Source organism: Plectropomus leopardus, chromosome 3, assembly GCF_026936395.1.
Source record: "Plectropomus leopardus strain MGB_pleo_1.0 chromosome 3, ASM2693639v1, whole genome shotgun sequence".
Lineage (NCBI taxonomy): Eukaryota > Metazoa > Chordata > Actinopteri > Perciformes > Serranidae > Plectropomus > Plectropomus leopardus.
In genome coordinates this window covers 7,883,349-7,902,340 of record NC_142178.1, presented here as the reverse complement: position 1 = coordinate 7,902,340, position 18,992 = coordinate 7,883,349, and the positions used below count along the sequence as shown (strand labels likewise).

The 18,992-nt window shown below is 41.2% G+C and overlaps 1 protein-coding gene across 1 annotated transcript in view; it reads right to left on the bottom strand.

Annotated features, from left to right (window-relative positions):
- ptprdb (protein tyrosine phosphatase receptor type Db) overlaps nt 1–18,992 on the bottom strand; it is a 243,414-nt gene that overhangs the window by 171,464 nt on the left and 52,958 nt on the right. The window lies entirely within an intron of this gene.

The window sequence follows — 18,992 nt, the reverse complement described above, 5'->3', positions numbered from 1 at the left end:
CAGTATCTTGCCCAAGGATACTTGGACATGTTGCCTGGAGGAGCCAGTTTGAGCCTTCTGACTGAGGATGACCTGCTCTACCTCTGAGCCACAGCCGCCCCTAAGGTTGCAACAATATGATAACTGCCAATTTACATACCACAGTATACAATGAAACCGGTATGCCGCTGAAATCCCACTGTGGACCTCTAGCAATTTAATTGTGGAGGTCATACGTGATATTAATCCAATGCTAATCTGCAATGTCCATAATTAGAAAAGTAAAATTTCCAACGTAAACTGCCTTCCACATTTCACCAAACACAGAGGTCTTGTGGTTTTATTAGAACCATGCAAATCAACATCTGTCACACCCCAATGATTTGTGGTTGCAATTTCAGTTATTTTTTATTTATCTATTTATCTATTTATTTATTTATTAATTTATTATTCAAATCAGTTTTCTTCGTGCCTCCCTTGTTGCCTGTTTCCCTGTTGAGAAATATAAAGGCTGCATTGGCAATTATAAATTAAGGAGAGCAAAATCTTGAAAGATGATGAGATGGATGAAATTCATGGCAGCAAGCTGTTAACAAGCATTTTCCTGGGGGAAAGGCTATTTCTGCATCGCATGATGTCTCTTGACAATACAAGTTTAGCGCAACTGGAACTTAAGGGTAAATTTGGTGTTTTCCAGCATGGACCCTTTTTTCCCATGTTATTGTTTCTAAGTGACTAATCGGAACAACAGATTTTGAAATATGTCCAGTATCTGAGGGTAATTGAGCACATCAATGTGCATCCACTAAAAGTGCTTGTTTTTGCCACTAACAGGCTCGTATTGTCATTCTAAGTATCTGACACTATGAAAAAAAGAGTTCCACCTTTATGTTCAACAGTAAAATCATTTTTACTAAAACTACAAAACTACAAAAAACTAAAACTACATTCAACTACATTCATTTATGTGTGTATAGAGCCAGTGTGTTTTTGCATCTGACTAGGTGAATTAAGAGTTTATTTTTAACCAAACCGGATTTGGCAATTGTTGGAACAGTGGAAACACAAACCAAAACAGCTTTTGTGAGTTTCGTTTTGTTATCTTCAACTTTTAATTAAGTGTGATTTATGATAATAAAATGACTATTTATTTAAAAGGAGTTTGGTGGGTTTGGGAATATTGATTTCAGGGATATTTCTGGTTGAACAAAAAGGATCTTACTCTTTAACAATAAGGTCTTTTGTAGTGGGGACTCTTTCTTTAATGTTGTTGGATACTTAGAATAATAATCTAAGCTTGTCAGTGGCTAAAACACTTTTAGTGGAAACTGATGCTGTGCTCATTTGCCCCAACTGATTACACTGCCCCTGATTTCACTGCTGTAATACTGGATCAGTCTCAAAAATTGTTGTTCTGATTAGTCACTTTGACAGGGAAACATGGGAAAATAAGGTCCAGGCTGAAAAACAGAAGTTACCTTTTAAGACAAGATAACCATGACAACATCATTATAGGAAATTTTAACCAACTGAAGTTTAAACCCCACAGACAATATCACACAAAGAGTGTTTCAAGCTGAATAATACTCAAGGCTGGTAAACTGACCTTCACGTTTAAAATTGTTGGAATGTCCCTGAAGTTTCAAGGTCTTTCTGTAAATCACATTAATTGTACGGATGTAATGATCTGTTCCATTCTGCCTCTTGAGAGAGAGGCCAAACCACTCACTCAAACAGCTCCAACGACTCCACAACAGCACAGGGGAAAAAGGGTGGAAATTTGAAGGCAGCATATTCCTGTCATGCTTACTGGAAGGAAGAAAAGCTGCAGTGGAGGGTGGCTGTAAGCAATCTACAACACAGAAAATTCCGTGTAATGGCAGCGTAATGACGCAGCTTACACAAAGGGCACAAGCAGCCCCACTGTGAAACGGTGTCACCTCTTTGTGAAATAATCCTATATTTTTAAAATTCTATTTAACACTACAATGGCGAGAAAATCACGGTGACTGTTCTCCTGAGCAGCAGATGCTTTTGTGCGCTCAGGGTGGCCCCGCAGTCATGGATATATGGTGACAATTCTGAATTATCATTTGGTAGGTGCAACAAATTACTCAGTGCTGTCCTACTTTTAAAGACATATTAGACGCTACGGCGCTTGGGGGCCGAGAGAACGGATGGCTGAGAGAGCGGGAGAAGTGGAAAGAAAGTCTTTACAACACAGTGGGATGGTGAGAAAAAATGAACGGGTGTTATGGGGTGAAGAGGAGAGAGAAAGGAGATGAGGAGAATTATGGCAAATGAGAAAGGGCAAATGAGTTATAAGAGGGAGGAAGAGCTTCTAAAGTGGAGAAACTCTGACAGAGCCTTGCCCCGCTCCATCTGCTCAGCCATCATCTTTGAAAGGCAAAATTACACAGTACATCTAATTCCCTCGCACAGTTAACATCAAATTGTCTCAGTGCTAACATCCTAATTCTTTCACTGGCAAAGACAATGCGCGCAGCTTTTCTCACTAAGAACCTGCAAAGTTCTGGATAAGAAACACCTGACATTTCTCTCTCCGAGGCGGAGTGTTAATTTCGGCAGAATAAACAGAGAAAGGTGGCTGACTGTGGCAGGGGGCGGCGCTGGGTGAGACCAGCATGACCTGACACCTGCTTATTTCTTGCGTTTGACGAGGTCACAAATGTTAGGCTGATATTGGAATCCCACGAGCGCAGAATGGGAATGCTGGGGCGGAATTAGAATGGCCGCAGAATGACTGCGACGGGTTTCCTAATGAAGCCTCTCAGCCCCTGTGCCAAAGTGACCCATTTTCTCTCTCTTTTTCTACCCCCCCCCTTCTCGCTGATACAGCTGCCCCAAATTCTTCACAGGCAAAGAATATGCATAAATTTAATTAAAATAGCTCAAATTATTGGAATAGATTCTTATATCCCCCTTTCTCTGAACCATTAGTCCTTGGGTTTTGCGTGGACTCCGGCGGGTGAGGAGCCTGACGGGGTCAGTCTCCGCTCTCGAGAGAAAATGTCACCATGGAGATGGTAAATTACAATAACGCAAATGAACTTTCACTTTAAAGGACAAGATGGGATTGAAAAGAGGTTTTAATGTGTGTGTGTTTATGTGTGTGGTATCAAGACAATTAGTTTTTTTTTTTTGCCAAGCTGCAATCCTCTTTGAGTTTTTGACTAAAATGATTTTCTGGTGGCTTTTCTGTGAAACTTTAAGACAAATTAGGAGTGCTCTTTTTCCCCCCTGTTTCGGTTTATATGCAAATTATTTTTAAATGCTCACCAGACGTCTTTGATATGATTGTTCTGACACAATGGCGCTGTTGTTACAGAGAAATTAAAAGGGATTTGGAAAGGGTTTATGAAGTAAAAGTGTGGGGACTGGTCCAAATTGCATACCCTTGCAAGATAGCAGGGGATTTTGTTAAATATCTTGCAATTACAAAATTCCCTGGAGCGACTGATTATACAGCACTCAGACACCCACTAAAAGTGTACAAGGTTGTTAGCTGAACAGAAGATGTTTCCATGCTTGAAACAGTTTTTCCAGAGGTGCTTCTGAATATAAATCTGATCTTGGACCGGCGGAGTGAGTTAAGACTGAACATCAACTCCTGACATATGACTGTTTTCTTCACTAGTGTTTGGCAGTAACACATTAGCCTACTTTGAAAAGTTAAAGAAATATGAACTCTGTTTTTTGGGGTTTTTTTAAAGATTTTTGGGGCATATGTTTGCCTTTACTGACTGGACAGCTAAAGGTAGAAAAGAATCATGGGTGAAAGAGGGGGAATGACACACAACAAAGGGCTTCAGGTCTGAATCAAAACCGGTTGTTTGAAAAGGCCCCAGCCAAAATGGGGCGCCAACACGGGAGATAGACCTGCAAACGTAATAACAGCCCACAAACGTCCATATGACATCCAGAAAAGACATCTGTACTACGTCCAGAAAAGACATGAATACAACATCCAGGAGAGACATGTATACTACATCCAGGAAAGACATGTATACTACATCCAGGAAAGACATGTATACTACATCCAGGAAAGACATGTATACTACATCCAGGAAACTACGACCAAAAAAAGACATCCGTACAACGTCCAAAAAAAGACATCTAAACTGCATCTAGAAAAGACATCTGTCTGGTCTTTTCTAGAGGTAGTATATGTTCACTTTGTCAATAACAAATAAATATTGGTTTGTGATATCGGCAGAAAGCAGCCTGTTGGGGATTCCAGTATTACATTTTAAAGCCGATATTGGCTGATTCCGATGACATGCCGATTATATTGCGCATCCCTAAAAAAAGTATGAAGAAAAAGGCACATAAAGAAAAAAAAACATCATGACTGACAGCTGTGTGCTCGCCTTCAATGGTGCAGAGGGGTGTATGGGTGAGAATCTGATACTGCCGTGATCGCTACTGCGCAGATTCTAGCTCCAAATGGCATTACCAGCTTAAGATGACGATGGCCGTATCCAGAATATTTTGGCTTCATTTTTATACAGTTGGAGTCAAGTCAATTTGCGTCAACCGTCTTTACACACAGTCTGTGGTTTGCTGTATCTGCATTCAGCTGAATGATTGGTTCAGTGTGTGTTAGCTTAGCACTGAGGCAAGAGGTGTGGGAAGGCTGTTAGCTTTCACCAAATGAGGAGAAATTTCACGGTTGTCTTGTTTAGATATGATGTGCTCTTAGCTTTGTTGCAAACGCCTACTTTTAAGAATTGTCTGGCTTTGTTGTGTGCTGGAGGCTAACATTAAGCTAGCTGAGGGTCAGGAAATATTAAACACAGAGGATGTGTTGTTTGGATATGGAAGCTCTGAAATTTCATGGTTGAGTAATTATAAATAAGGTAATAATGTGAATATTTTTACTGTGAGCAATACATACAGCAATGAGTAATTCCTTTTATTTTTTAAATGTAACTTGCCCAATTCTGGTCGTCACTTAATCTCATGACATAAAATATCTTCTTCAGCGTGACACTTTGTTGTAAGCTGTTGGTTTTTCTGCACCGATGCCATTCTCTCCTCACATCAGGAAGCAGGAGCAGATTTCTCCTGTCATCGCTCCTGCGGCTGCATGTGTGTGTGTGGGTGCGCACGTGTGTTTGTTTCTTCCCAAGCGTCTGCCGTCATCCTGCTGCTGAAAAACGAGGTGCATATAAGTCATCCGGTGAGAGGTAGTCACTAATAGGATAGAGGCTGCTCCGCAGGAATGAGCTATGGCCTTATTACCCACCTCACTTCCTTGCAGCCGGTGTCCTCCCATAAAAGCACAACAACACTGCTCCTGTCCTCCTTCCTACACATGCTCCATCTGTCCATCCATCCATCTATCCATCCTCCTCTTTCTCACTATGCCCAAACCTTTTCTTGGGACTTTTCCAATCCTTTACACCCCCTTTCCCCTAGCCCAGTGGTTCCAAACTGGTGGATGACAAGACAATCCAAAAGTGGGTCTCAGGTCCATTTTGAATGGACCACAAATAACTCTTGAACGTGTCAAGTTTGTAAAAACATCACACATTATTCTGAAGTACAGACTTTGTTAAGAGTCTCATTTATCATGTCAACCTTTTTTTTTCTTTTCCCCAGCACAGAAACAATTTTAATGCCCTGTTCTTGGTGTTATTTGTTTATTGGCGTTCAGACACCTTTAACAAGCATTTAAAACTTTTCAAACCGGAGCAAAAGAAAAAAAAGACAGAGAGAATGTAAGAAACTCATCAAAGAACTAGGGAGAAAAATGGAAAGCAATCTCAAATATATATTTATTATAATTTTATATTTAGTATATATTTATAGCACTTTGTTTTAGAGCTTTTCCTTATTTGTTTTTTACTTTTCTTTTTTTTTTGCCAATTTTCAGGAAATTTCTTGTAACCTTTACTAATTTATGCTAATTTTGGGTCATTTCTTTTACAATTGCTAATTGCTTTTCTTTGTATATTCTTAAAATGAGTCAGGCCAGTTTGTTCATGTTTGAGAGGGTTAAAATGCTGTACCTTTGCAAGGTTTTTATGTCACCAGTCTTGAAGCAATAGTATGAACTTTTCTGGTCACAGTGCTATTGATTTACTTAGTTCTAAAGATGCTATATAGCAAATTCTTGAAGATTTGAATGTTTTATTGATTGCTTTGTATTCCAGTGGGTCTATAGATAAAGGCAGAGTAGATATGGATAATGTAACTGAAATGAATTGGCGTCTTTTATAAATGAGATATTATTATTCTTTATTATTATTTGTACTTCTTTATGTATATATTTATTTAATAATCATATATAAATATATATATATATAGTATTCTAGATATTTATATATATATATATATATATATATCAATCAATCAAATCTTTTATTTGTATGGCACTTTTCATACAAAGAGTAACACAAAGTGCCTCACAGAGATTAAAAACAATAACAGAAATGAAAAACATCAATGAAAATCAAGAAAAATACAGACAGCCTGACCCTCCCACCCCCACCTAGACGTACGCAACAACACACACACAATCATGTAGATATTCCCACACATATTCGCAGAAGGCACCTTAACATCCACCCTTACCACCCACACACACGCACACATACACCAACACACACCAATTGTTACTAAAGAGACATGGCTAGGCACTGAGACCTGAGGCGAGGGAGAAGCTACCTTTGGGGCCAACCTCACTGAGAGGTCACGGTTCAGCACGGCCGGGCGCCGCCACAGAGACCATCCCAACCTGGCGGACAGGAGTGCCCGCACCAAGATGCCGAGCCTCTAGCCACCCGGGTCAAACAGTCCACGGTACAGCACCCCCAATGGTGGACCAGAGACCACTCCCCAGTCCGGTAGGCCCCGAGGAAACACTGAGCTAAAACTAACACAATAAAATAAGGTAAAGAAACATAAAAACCTAAGAACGTAAGGGACTGAAACAGTAAAATAAGACAAAGAATACAAGTGCACAGTAAAATAGATTAAAGGTTATAACGCTAATAATTAGATAGATAAATAAATGGGAGACTAAAACAGTGGATAAGATAAAATAAAAAGGAGAATAAATAAATAAATAGTTAGTTAGTTAGTTAAAAGCCTGATTGAAAAGATGGGTCTTGAGCCTCTTTTAAAAACCTCAACACTGTCTGTGATCCTGAGGTTCTCCGGGAGGTTGTTCCACAGACGGGGCCATAGTAACTGAAAGCCGCCTCCCATTTCTTTTTAGAGCTAACTTGTGGTATGGTTAAAGGCCAGTGCCGGAGGACCTCAGGGTCATGAGGGTTGATAAGGTAAAAGCAGCTCAGTTAGGTAAGAAGGCCCAAGACCTTTGAGACACTTAAAACAAGTAAAAGAACCTTAAAATCAATCCTGAAACGCACCGGGAGCCAATGAAGCGATTTTAAAACTGTGTAATATGCTCCCGCTTTCTGGTCCTCGTCAGCACTGCGTATGGGCCGAAGTTCTGCAATAGTTGTAAATTGGAAATGCTCTTTTTGGGAAGACCAGAGAGCAGGCATTACAATAATCTAGACGACAAGAGATAAAAGCATGCATCAGTACCTCGTGCTGGCCTGAGAGAGAAACAGTGGACTCTGGCTATGTTCTTTAGATGATAAAAACCAATTTTGTTGTGTTTTTGATGTGTGGGATAAAAAGTAAGCTCAGAGTCAAAATCACACCAGATTTGTTACAGATTGTGATGTTCTAAAAGCCTGTAACTTTGGTAAAAGTCTCTCTTTCTGGCCTTCAGGACCGATGCTGATCAAAAACCTCTGTTTTGTCCTGGTTGAGCTGTAGGAAATTTGCTGCCATCCATGAATTTATGTCTGAAATGCAGTTAAAAAGGGCATCAATAGGCCCTGTGTCATCAGGAGACACAGCGATGTACAGTTGAGTATCGCCAGCATAACTATGAAAGCTGATGCCGTGACTCTGATGACGGCCCCAAGGGGAAGCATGTACAGATTAAAAAGAGTTGGGCCTAAATTGACCTCCTTGGGAGAACCCACACTTTATCTCATGGATTCCTGAGGAACATGTATCCATACTTACAAAGAAGTGTCGATCTGTGAGGTAGGAGTGAAACCAGTTCAGAACAGTACCAGAGAGGCCACAGGTTCCCTCAGTCTATTTAATAATGTGATGGTCTACTGTATCGAAGGCTACGGCGGTTAGATCCAGTAGTACCAAGACAGTGATTTATGGTTATCTAAGTTGAGCCTGATGTCATTTAAAATCTTTACAAGGCCGCCTCGGTACTGTGATTCATCCTAAAACCAGACTGACACCTCTCTAAAATGTTATTTGTGGTTAAAAGTCATTTACTTGGTTAAACACAAGTTTTTCCAAGATTTTACTTAAGAATGGTAAGTTCGATACAGGTCGATAATTATTAAAAATGTTAGATCTAATTGCTCTTCTTCAGAAGGGGTTTCACCACCGCTTTAAAGGAGGTGGGGAAGACATTCGCCTGAAGAGAGCAATTCACCATGTATATCAATTGTTCCTCAAAGAATGCATGAAACGTTTTAAAAAATGGAGTGGGAATTGGGTCTAAGAGGCAGGTTGTGGGCTTTACTTGGGAGAAAACTCGACCAAGTGTCCTCGTAGATCTACCAGGCAAAACTTCCAGTGTTTCCTCCGGTAAAATCAATGATCCGGTGAGTGGACACTTAAAATCTGATGCGGTAAAAGACTCGATCTGATGTCATTGATTTTACTTGAAGTGGTCTGCAAAATCCTCACAAAGGGCGCCACTTGGTATCTTGGAGGGTCTATTAAAATTTATGCTTGTTAAAAGGTCGATTGTGGAGAAGAGGAATTTTGGGTTGGTTTTATGGTCGTTGATTAATTTTTTGAAAGTGAGAAATTCTTGCCTGTTTGACAGTGTTATTGTAGGTTTGAGGTGTTCACGGAATATTTCGAGGTGAACTGTTAACTGACTTTCGCCATCTCCTCTCAGCACTCCTGCAGTTTCTCTTCAGCTTTTTGATGTTCATATTTCTCCAGGGCGGTGTAGGTTTTGTTTTAACAGTCTTCAATTGAAGTGGGGCCACTGTGTCCAGTGTTGTCTTTAATTTATTGTTAAAACTGTCAACAATGAAATCACATGGTGCTGGTAAAATATCTGCTGGAGTGCTCTGTAAATCCGGATAAACTTTGCAGCCACTTCAGAAGTTAGGTAGCGTTTCTCACTGATCTCACCGGGCCTCCCGTTGATTAAAACTAGTGACTGTAAAAAACACACAAAAGTGGTCAGACACAGCTAGATCCACAACAGATGGCCCACCAATGGACAGGCCATAAGTTATGACCAGGTCCAGGGTGCGCCCTGCTGTGAGTTGGCTGTGTGACATGCTGTCTAAAATCTAGGCAGTGTAAAAGGTTTAAAAATTCTCTGGACACTGTGTCTGAGGAGTTGTCCATGTGCAAGTTAAAATCACCAGTTATTAAAATTCTATTGTATTTACTATAGATAATTGATAAAAAGTTGGAAAAATTCATTGATAAAAGATGATGAGTACCTGGTGGTCTGTAGACGGTTAAGCAAAGAATGGGGGTTGCTAAAACAACAAAGGCATGATACTCAAATGATAATGAAGTTGTTAAAAAATACTTCATTTCAGCACATGGTAATCTTTTGTAATTGAAGCAGTTCCGCCTCCTTTTTTGCTCCTCTCGAAAGTTGAAAATAAAAAGTTAAAATTTGGTGGGGAAGCCTCAGTGAGAACGACAGGTGCATCAGTGCCAAGCCATGTCTCTGTCAGTAGAATGATGTCTAAGTCGTTGTTCTACAATAATATCATTTATAATAAATGATTTGTTTAAAAGGGAGCGCACATTCAGGACAGCTATTTTAGTGTCTGCACTGGACGTGGTGCTTGTCACCCAACTGGGGGATTTTTAAAATACAGTTATTTCTATGAACAGACCCTGGTCTTACTCTGTCTGTTGTTTGTAATTCTGGTTTCATTGTCTGAATATTATCCTGCGCCTGTATAGTGGCGGGTGACAGTGGAGGTGAAGGTAATTGGGAGGCAGGGGTCTGTAAGGCAGTCATTAGTGAGTCAGGAGGAGGTGTGGAGCATGAACGGATAGTCAAGTCAATGTTCACAGATAAAAGATGAACCATTCTTGTTTGGGTGGAGGCCGTCGTGTTTGAAAAGGTGGGGCCTGTTTAAAAAGCTGCAAAGTTGTCGTCAACAAATGGGATACCTTTTTCCCAGGCAGTATCCCTTCAACCACACGTGCAGCTGACGAAGGCGGTGGTGGTGACGCCATCCGAACGTAGGGGGGGGAGCGGGCCTGAGATAATTAACCGCTTCCCGTGTCCAGCAGGTGGTCAATTAGGGTGGCGAAGTCCCGCTTTAAGAAGTCTTACCTGCTGGTATTTTAGGTCGTTGATGCCGCCTCCAGGACCAGTGTAGAAGCTGAGCTATGCTGAGCACTCAGCTGCAGAGCGGAGGATGCAACGTCCTTGACCTGCGGCGCCAGGGTGGCAGAAGGTCCGCCGCCATGCACTGCCAATGCGTTTCGACCATGGAGGTCCCAACCACCAGCACAGAGGGCAGGTGCGCCTCCCGAGTGCGTGCATTTCTGTGACTGGGCCATGGATGGTGGAGAGCGGGCCGTGTGGCTCCGTGCCTCACGGAGGAATTCCCCAGGTAAGCCCCAGCGGAGGAGCGCTGTTGTCAGCGGCAGCACGAACACTGGTCAAATCAGACCCGTTAGGGACCCGGGTGGTGTCGGTCGCTGGAGCCGGGGCAGCCACTGCCCCGCTGAGGGTATCCGGAACCCGCTGCTATGGGTGGTCGCGGGATGTCTTCGGACAGCGCGCCTTCAGCAGCCTCATACGCTGTGGCGAAGGCGTTGCCGGGATGGCAGCTGTTGGTCCCGGACTCCAGCGGCGCAGCGGTGGGGCCCACCCGGAGGCTGCAGCGGAGATGACAGACCGTGCGGCAGCGGGCGCCGCTGCCTTTGTGCCCGCCCGATGAGGAGGGACCTGTGGACCGTGGGAGGAGTGTCTCCTGGGTGGTGAGCTGCGGTCACGCGTCCGGTCGAGGCGGGACGGTGCAGCAGCCTCTGGAGGGAGCTCAGACCTGACCATCGCCTGGAGCACCAGCATACTGCGACAGAGCCTCAAAGCGGTTGGAGAGTAGGAGGAGGCGCAGGTGGTTCCAGCTAAGGTCCTAGATCGGCCACGGGTAACCACCTCAGCCCATGAGCGCTGGAGGCGGGGGGTGGAGCAGAAGGATGGCCGCGGACCGGTGGGATCCCAGGGCACCGTGTCCTGGAGAGCCGCTGAATACGAGGAGATCCGGAGACATTGCTCGTGGGCGATGGTCATACACTGGTCCAGCTGGGCTTCCTTACTCCTCAGTTCCTCGGAGAGCCGGCGGACATCATTCAACAGGTCAGCGATCTTTTTTTCCGCTTTCCTTAGTTGGAGATGATGGTCTTCCGGGACATGGCGTAGCCATAGCATAACAAGCTTAGGGTTAGCTAAGAAGCTCGCGATAAACAGAGGGACAAAACCGGATTTTCCGGTCACTTCTGTTTAGTTTGTCGCCTGTGTTCGCTCATGCTTTGTGCCACCAAGGCAGTTAGTTTGTCCGCAGAAGTTGTGAGTTTAAAAGCTTAAAAGTTTACACAGGAGGAAGCGATTAGCCTAGCCACCAGGCTAAAAACAAACCTGCTAAGCTAGTCCATAGAGTCCGTAGGCGGATAAACTAAAGACCCAAACGTATGCGATGGTTAAAATCTTCGACCTCGTTAAAAGATGAAGGTAAAACAACCACAGTCTAAAAGTAAGAAGTATAAGAAGTCGCTTTAAAAGTAGAGAAAAACGTTAGTTCATGACAGAGTAACTGGCCGTACGCTCAAAACACGCAAAACGCTGACGCATAGTGATATATATATATATCACTATTTTTTATTATTATCTTTCACAATTCTGTCTATTAAAATGAATTTTCAGATCATTTTCTTTCAATATTTTGCAATTTGCAGGAAATCTTTTGCAAAGTTGCTTTTTGCCATTTTTTGCCATGTTTTCAAAAGAATTCAAACCATTTTGCTTTGGTTTCAAAGGTTTAAGTGCATGTAAAACGTGTCTGAATGCAACAAGAAAACTGACATTGTTTAAGGGGTTAAGTAATTGCACCTTGTTCTTGCAACACGTCTTATTTCGTTGGGTTCCAAGCTCACATGTTGTTTTAATGTTGGGAAATAAAATTGCATTTGTCGTAATTTATCTTTTGTGTGGACCTTGAACAAATAACTAAGGAGAAATCTGTACCCGTTGGGAATCGCTGCCCTCGCCTCTTTCCTTCCTCTCCACACCTCTTTCCTCATTACCTCATTTGCTCCTTTGCTCCACACCTCCCGTCGCCTCCTTTTCCTCCTTTCTTCACCACTTCCTTCTCTCCCCACCTCGAGCACCTGACTTCTCCCCTGCATTAAAATAGCCTCTTCCGCACCTCTTCCCCTCCGCATAGCACCTACCTGATTTACTCAGATCTCTTCTCCTCCTCCTCCTCCTTCCTCTCTGCTCCAATCCTACCTCAACCTGACCCATCCCTCTCTCCTTTCATTTCCTTTCCTCTCCTCTCCATACTCCTCTAAACTTTCATCATACGCCTCTCTGCTTGATCTATTAATCTCTCTCTGTTCTCGCTCGCTATTCCTTATCCCCTTAGCTCCTTTCCTCCCTTGCTCCCTCCTTCTCACCCTATTTTTTCCACCTCTCCCAGTCTCTGCACCTGCTTCTGAAGCTGTCTAGACTGGCAATGAAATGAGAATGGAGAAACTGAGAGAGAGACAGAGACAGAGAGGGAGGGAGGGAGAGAGAGAGATAGGGAGAGAGACAGAGAGAGAGAGAGAGAGAAAAAGAGACAGAGAGAGAGGGAGAGAGGGAGGGAGGGAGAGAGGGAGGGAGGTGGCAAAAATAGGCGGATAAGAGGAAAAAGAGACACGGAGGAGAGTGGGAGTAGACGAAGGAGATGGGAATGTTTGAGGGAGAAAGATAAAGTGGATAGAGGAGTCGAGAGGATGACATGAAAGCGAGTACAGAGATATTGTAAAAAGGGTTCATGATCTGAAGTGGAGTTGTTCATTTTTAGAAGAATAAGAAGCCCCACTACCTCTCTGTGCCTCCTTTTGAGTTGTCAGTGTCTCTTCATTTTCCGCTCTAAATTGTTTGGCGTCTTCCAGAGAACACAACAGCAATCATTTGCCGCGGTTCGCTGCTTCACACCCACGGAACACCTCTGTCCACTCATCTGCCATTTTGTTTTTGAATTGTGCCCCATTTTTCAATGTGATAAAGCTCCCCAATTCACACGTTGTATCAAAGTGAAGAAACGTGATCCAGGGGGACTTCTTGGTTCGTTTCTTCCTCATGAGCGGCTTCATGAATGAATTTCTCTGAGTATGCGGGTGGCGGCAGAGGAGGAGAAGCGAAGGCCTCGATCGAGTGATGAGGCAAACGAGGACAAACAGATGCTAGATTACATCTTTGTATGACAGGAACACACACACACACACACACACACACACACACACACACACAGTTTGTTTGATGGTCTGAGTGTTTGTGTGCTTCAGAGTGTTCGTGTGTGTGTGAGTGCTTGACAGGAGGAGGTGTCCTGTCTGTCTCTAACAGGATGCGATAATTAACCTTTCTCATGCTGAGCGGAGCTATTAAAGCTGCGGCTTTAAACAAGTTTTTATCACCAACACAACACATTACACAATCTAAGTTGTTTAGAGCTGGTTATAACACATACAGTGACATGTGCACTGAACCAGTTCATGCCAGGGTCACACTTTCTGTCCGTGTCTATATTTATCCATTTAACCAGCCATTATTTACAAAGTAGTTAGTCAAGGTGGAGCTAATTCGACCTCCTTTGTATACTTGGTAGTTTAATCTCTAACAGGTTTTTACACTGTGAAGCTTGCCTCCCCAGGGTGCGTGGGAGAGTTGCAGCAGTGCCTGTCGCACACAGCTCCTGGCAGCAGTTATTGTACTTTAAATAACAATATCTCAATCTATTTGCTTTGGTGGACAAGGCTGTACAACAAGGACCTCGTAACTGTATACAATACTTGAGTAAACGTACTTAGTTATCTTCTAACGCTGCTTACAGCATATAAATGGGTATCACACACTTACATTATTTCTAAAACCATTCCAAAATCACTTTAACCAAAGAAAGACTGATTTCTGGATAAAATCATCCTTTTCTTATATGAGCATGCAGGTAAGTATAAAGGTAAGTAGTATTTTTGTGGGCCTGTGCATAGGTAGGCTTTTTTTTGTGGGAATGTGGTTATTAGAGTTGTTATTAGAGTGCAAACAGGTAAGTGCAGCTTTAAAGTAAAAAGACCCTTTTAAATTTAGTGGTAGGCTTGAAGATTTACAACATCAGAAATGTGGACTCTCACATATATGAGCTTGACTCATTTTGATCAAAATGAATTAAAATGCATAAATAAGGGATTGACTGATATGTTTTTTCAGGGCCAATTTATATAACGATAATGAGTAATCAGGGATACTGATGAGCAATATTTGGAATGTACAGTACATACAGTTTCAGAAGAAAATCTTGGCATTAGATTATTTTAAGATCCGTATGTTTAATTAAATCAAATTTCCAGTTTTTTTTGTTTTTGTTGTGTGGTCCATGAATGCAAGCACAGGAGCTTGTCATGAGTTGTTTTTCCCCTCGGTTTAAGTCACTGGGTGGATAACTGATCTGTTGATCGAGACAGAGCTGATTTGATTAGATCAATAGATGAGAGGAGCAGCTGCTGCAGAGATGAGTGAATGCAAACTTTAACACCCAACAAAAATTTAAGATAAGGTTTCACTTTTCCTGCTCCTACTCCCATCATTCTGCTGCTCTGTCTGTGCCCAGAGTATGGTCTTCACTCTGCCAGTGTGGAGAATGATTAATAGAATGGTAAATATATTCCATTAGCTCTCCTAATGAAAGGTTCAGTTCCAAAAAATATAAAATCAATATGGGCTGAAAGATGTTTTAATTGTGGCAGGCTGCCACAAATGAATGAATGTGGTGGAAACCATGGTAATTAAGGAGGCGGACAACTGATATTTGGAAGTGATACAAATTTACATTTTCAGTGAAAATGAAAATCTTAGTTTCAAAATTTGGAATAACACAAGCTCCAACAAAAACTCTGTTACCTCCAAAACACTAGCTGACGTTGGAGTTTCTATGTTACTCTGTTGAGTTGAGTGAAGTGTAGTTAAATTTGATTGATTTAACTAACTAACACATTTTAAACATGCAATAAATATTGCTTTATATAGACAACATTAAACAGAAGTGCAAAGTTCAGCTCCATTATAACTCATAAGGTTCACAGATAATTGTGTTTTGCTGGACATGTTTTCCCCACAAATATTTAATGCTAATGTTATTACCATAAGCTTATCATTGACATTGCAAAAATTAGCCGAGTGCCTTGCAGAGTTTACCTAACACTGACAAACGTGACGCTGACGTTATAAAAGGGCAAATCGCAGTTTAAATGGGTATCTGCAAATCCAGGTTACACACGTCTGCTGTATGAAGAATCTTTTTAAGAATAAGCTGTGTTTATAGTTTATAAACTATGATCAACTCATCATAGTTTTAGTACTTAATCCATTTTAGTTTCATCAACTACTATAAGAGAAATGACAGAATATTACCAGAAGAAACACCAGGGGTATTTGCAAATTTGTCATACTGGGTTGTGATGTTTAACAGCTAACATCTGTAATTTCTGCTGCTTTACGATCAACACACAACTTCAGTTACCTTCAGTGTTATGACTCAAGACTGTATGGATGGATGGCTGGCTGGACAGACAGACAGACAGACAGACAGACAGACAGACAGACAGACAGACATATGGATATAGATACATATTTAGACTTTTTACGGACCTACAGTCACCCTGTGCTCACAAGATGCATGTACACAGAAAAGAAAATACAACTAAGAGTCTCATGAGGGAGCCAATGTGGCAGATGGGCCAGCAGTAGAGTAACATATGACTTTGTGCCCCTGAGTCTCCAGTAGCAGCGGGCCAGCCAAACCTTAGCCACTAATGAGGCTCTACACACGATCCCAACAGAGCCCACTCCCCACACTGGGAACCAGACACACACAAGGAGGGAGACAGAGACTAAGATGTAGACGCATGCTCTCACGCACACATGCATACAATTGCTGACAAGCACTCACATAAGAGAGAAATTTTTAAAATCTGACACACAACCTTGGGCACCAAAGCAAACAAACACTACAGGGCACACTGACATGGCATGTGTTTGGTAAGAACCTTGTAGCTACAATTTTGGTGCTTTTTATGTCTTTACATGTTTGGACAATTGGCATCCCTCTCTACTCGTCCTCAGTTCTGAGGTAGGTGTGGGTGACTTGGACAAAATTCAGAAGTAATTACAGTATCACAGCATGGCAGTATTTCATATTCAAACGCAGGGTAAAATGTTTAACAACCTCTTGGAGCCAAATGTTGTTTTTTTTTTTTATTTTTGTAGCAAAATTATATTATTGTTATTTCAAATATGTACAAAGCTTTAGGAGATTCTTTCAAATTGTTCTGGTGGCAAAAGTTTTTGTTTGTAAGAAAATTAGACAACTCTGATAATTGCTGCAGCCTATTGCTTAAAGCCATTCATTCTTACGCTGGCCTTATACCAACCACTTCTCAAGTGATTACTGAGGCAACAAACAAATTCAAATGTCAGAATAAAAACTTAGGTTTGTGCACGCTCCTGTGATCTTGATTGTTTGTTGTAAGACGGCCATAAAACTCAGCCCGAGCTGTGAAATCAGTCTTCTTGATGTTCAAACATGTTTATTATTTTCTTAAGTTTTTAGTCTTGGCTCATGTAAATACTGTAGTTACTACTACTACAACTACTATTACTGACGTTTCATGAACACTGGCAACAACCAATAGCTGCACTCTCCAGCACCACAAAGGACGCATCAAACCAGGTCTACAGTAAACATGGAGGGGACTCTGGGAGGGTGCAAGAATGTGAACAAGTCTTGGTTCTTTTTTTACCGTGGAAAGGATATGCTGACGGAGTTGTGGAGTGAATAACAGTTTGATTTAATTACCGTGTAACTGATCTACAAACCAGTGCTTATTTTACTCCCACTAAAGGAGCACAGTAGCGTAGCTTTTTCAGGCCACAAAATCCAAAAGGTAAAGTCTGTACTCAAATAAAGTTTATTTTTATGGATTGTATTGATGCCAAATTGACATGAATACTGTACACATATGATGCTTTTTATTTTGTGTTTCTATAGTTATGGGTTTTTGCAGACATGTAAGAAATTGTTAATATGTCATATTTCTTACAGGGAGTTTGGCACAATATTTTCCACCAGAAGCAGGATGGGAATTAATCTCAAAAGGAATCTATTTGGTGTCTTGCAAATAGTGACTTTGCAAGATCCCCAGTGTTTGCCAAGTCTTACAGTGTGTGAGTAAAACTTCACATTGTCTTTAGATGTGAGAAGGTGACAGTCTTCTGAGTAGTCAAAGTCGTCAAAGTAAGAAAGTTCTAAACATGAAGCGCTGTAGGTGTTATTAGTTATTCTGGCTGATAAGACCACTCAGAATGAAGTTGGAAGTAGCTATGCTGGAGACTATATGAGGTCATTGGGCTGCATGTACCAAGAAGAATAATAAACCTATAAATTGTCCAGCCATTGCAACTGGAACAAATGTAACAGAGTGTGAGAGAAATGTCAGTCAAGCATGGTATGCTTACGCCCACTCCAGGGTCCATTCCAGGGAAGCAGTCAATAATTGTTACGACTCAGACAACTGTGATACAAATAATAATTTCAGTTAAATAACTACATTTAATAAAGAAATACAGTTTCTGTATACGACAATATATGACAAAATCTCTTTTCTTTCTTATTTTTCCTTTCAATACAGAAGTTCTGTGAGGCCAAAAGGTAGTCGATGATGGCCAAAAATCAGAACGTTTATCTCCTACTTGCTAGATTTATCTCCTTGCTACTGGATGTTACACCTTCTGAATAACAGATAATATTTTAGGCTTAATTAGGTATTTTGGAAGGTGAGAAGCTGTGCAGAATAAAGTGCTTAGTGCACAATACAAAGGGCTCTAAAAATTCAGCCAAATGCAGCATAAACAAAAGGTTTTACCTTCTTAGTTACCTAAGTTGTCCACAGCTTTAAAAAAGACACCTTGCCATAATTCCAACAAACTTAATGAATCAATTAAAACGTGTTTTTGACAGTTAATTGGAGGTTCATTTTTTATTTATTTTACATTCAAATTTAATGATTTAACAATAGCTTTTTGGTGCATGCAGATAAATTTGTCTAGACAATTAGAATATTTTATCACTTTTGGTGCTTCATGTATCTTGGGTGTGTAGGGCCTTTAAAACTTGAATTGTAATTTTTGATAATATTTATTTTTATCAAAAAATGAGCCTTTAACTACAATGTTTAATTGTTGTTTTTTTTATTTTTGTCATCTACAATCATACAAATTGACTGTAAACAGTAATCCTAAATTACAGTTCTGCTGGATTTTGAGAATCCATAGAGAAAACGATACCAAATAGAGGTTATTTAATGTTCTTCACAGCACATTAAATAAACTCAAACCACTGAGCTCTAAAATGAAGCCATTTAAAAGCAAAAGACATTTGAAGAGACAACTTTTTCACTGATATTAAAAAAATGAAAAGCCCTTCATGTGCACCACGTGGTTGCCCATGCTCACACTAATATTACACTCACCCTGTATGCCCAACCACAAGGTCAGGCCCAGTTGTATGGCACTGTTGCACATTTAATTTTCTTTTGAGAAGTATTGTGAGTCTGCTGACATTATTACACAGCACCCCAGTCTGGAAGTAATAAGTTTGAGATATACTAAGGCTGAAACCTGA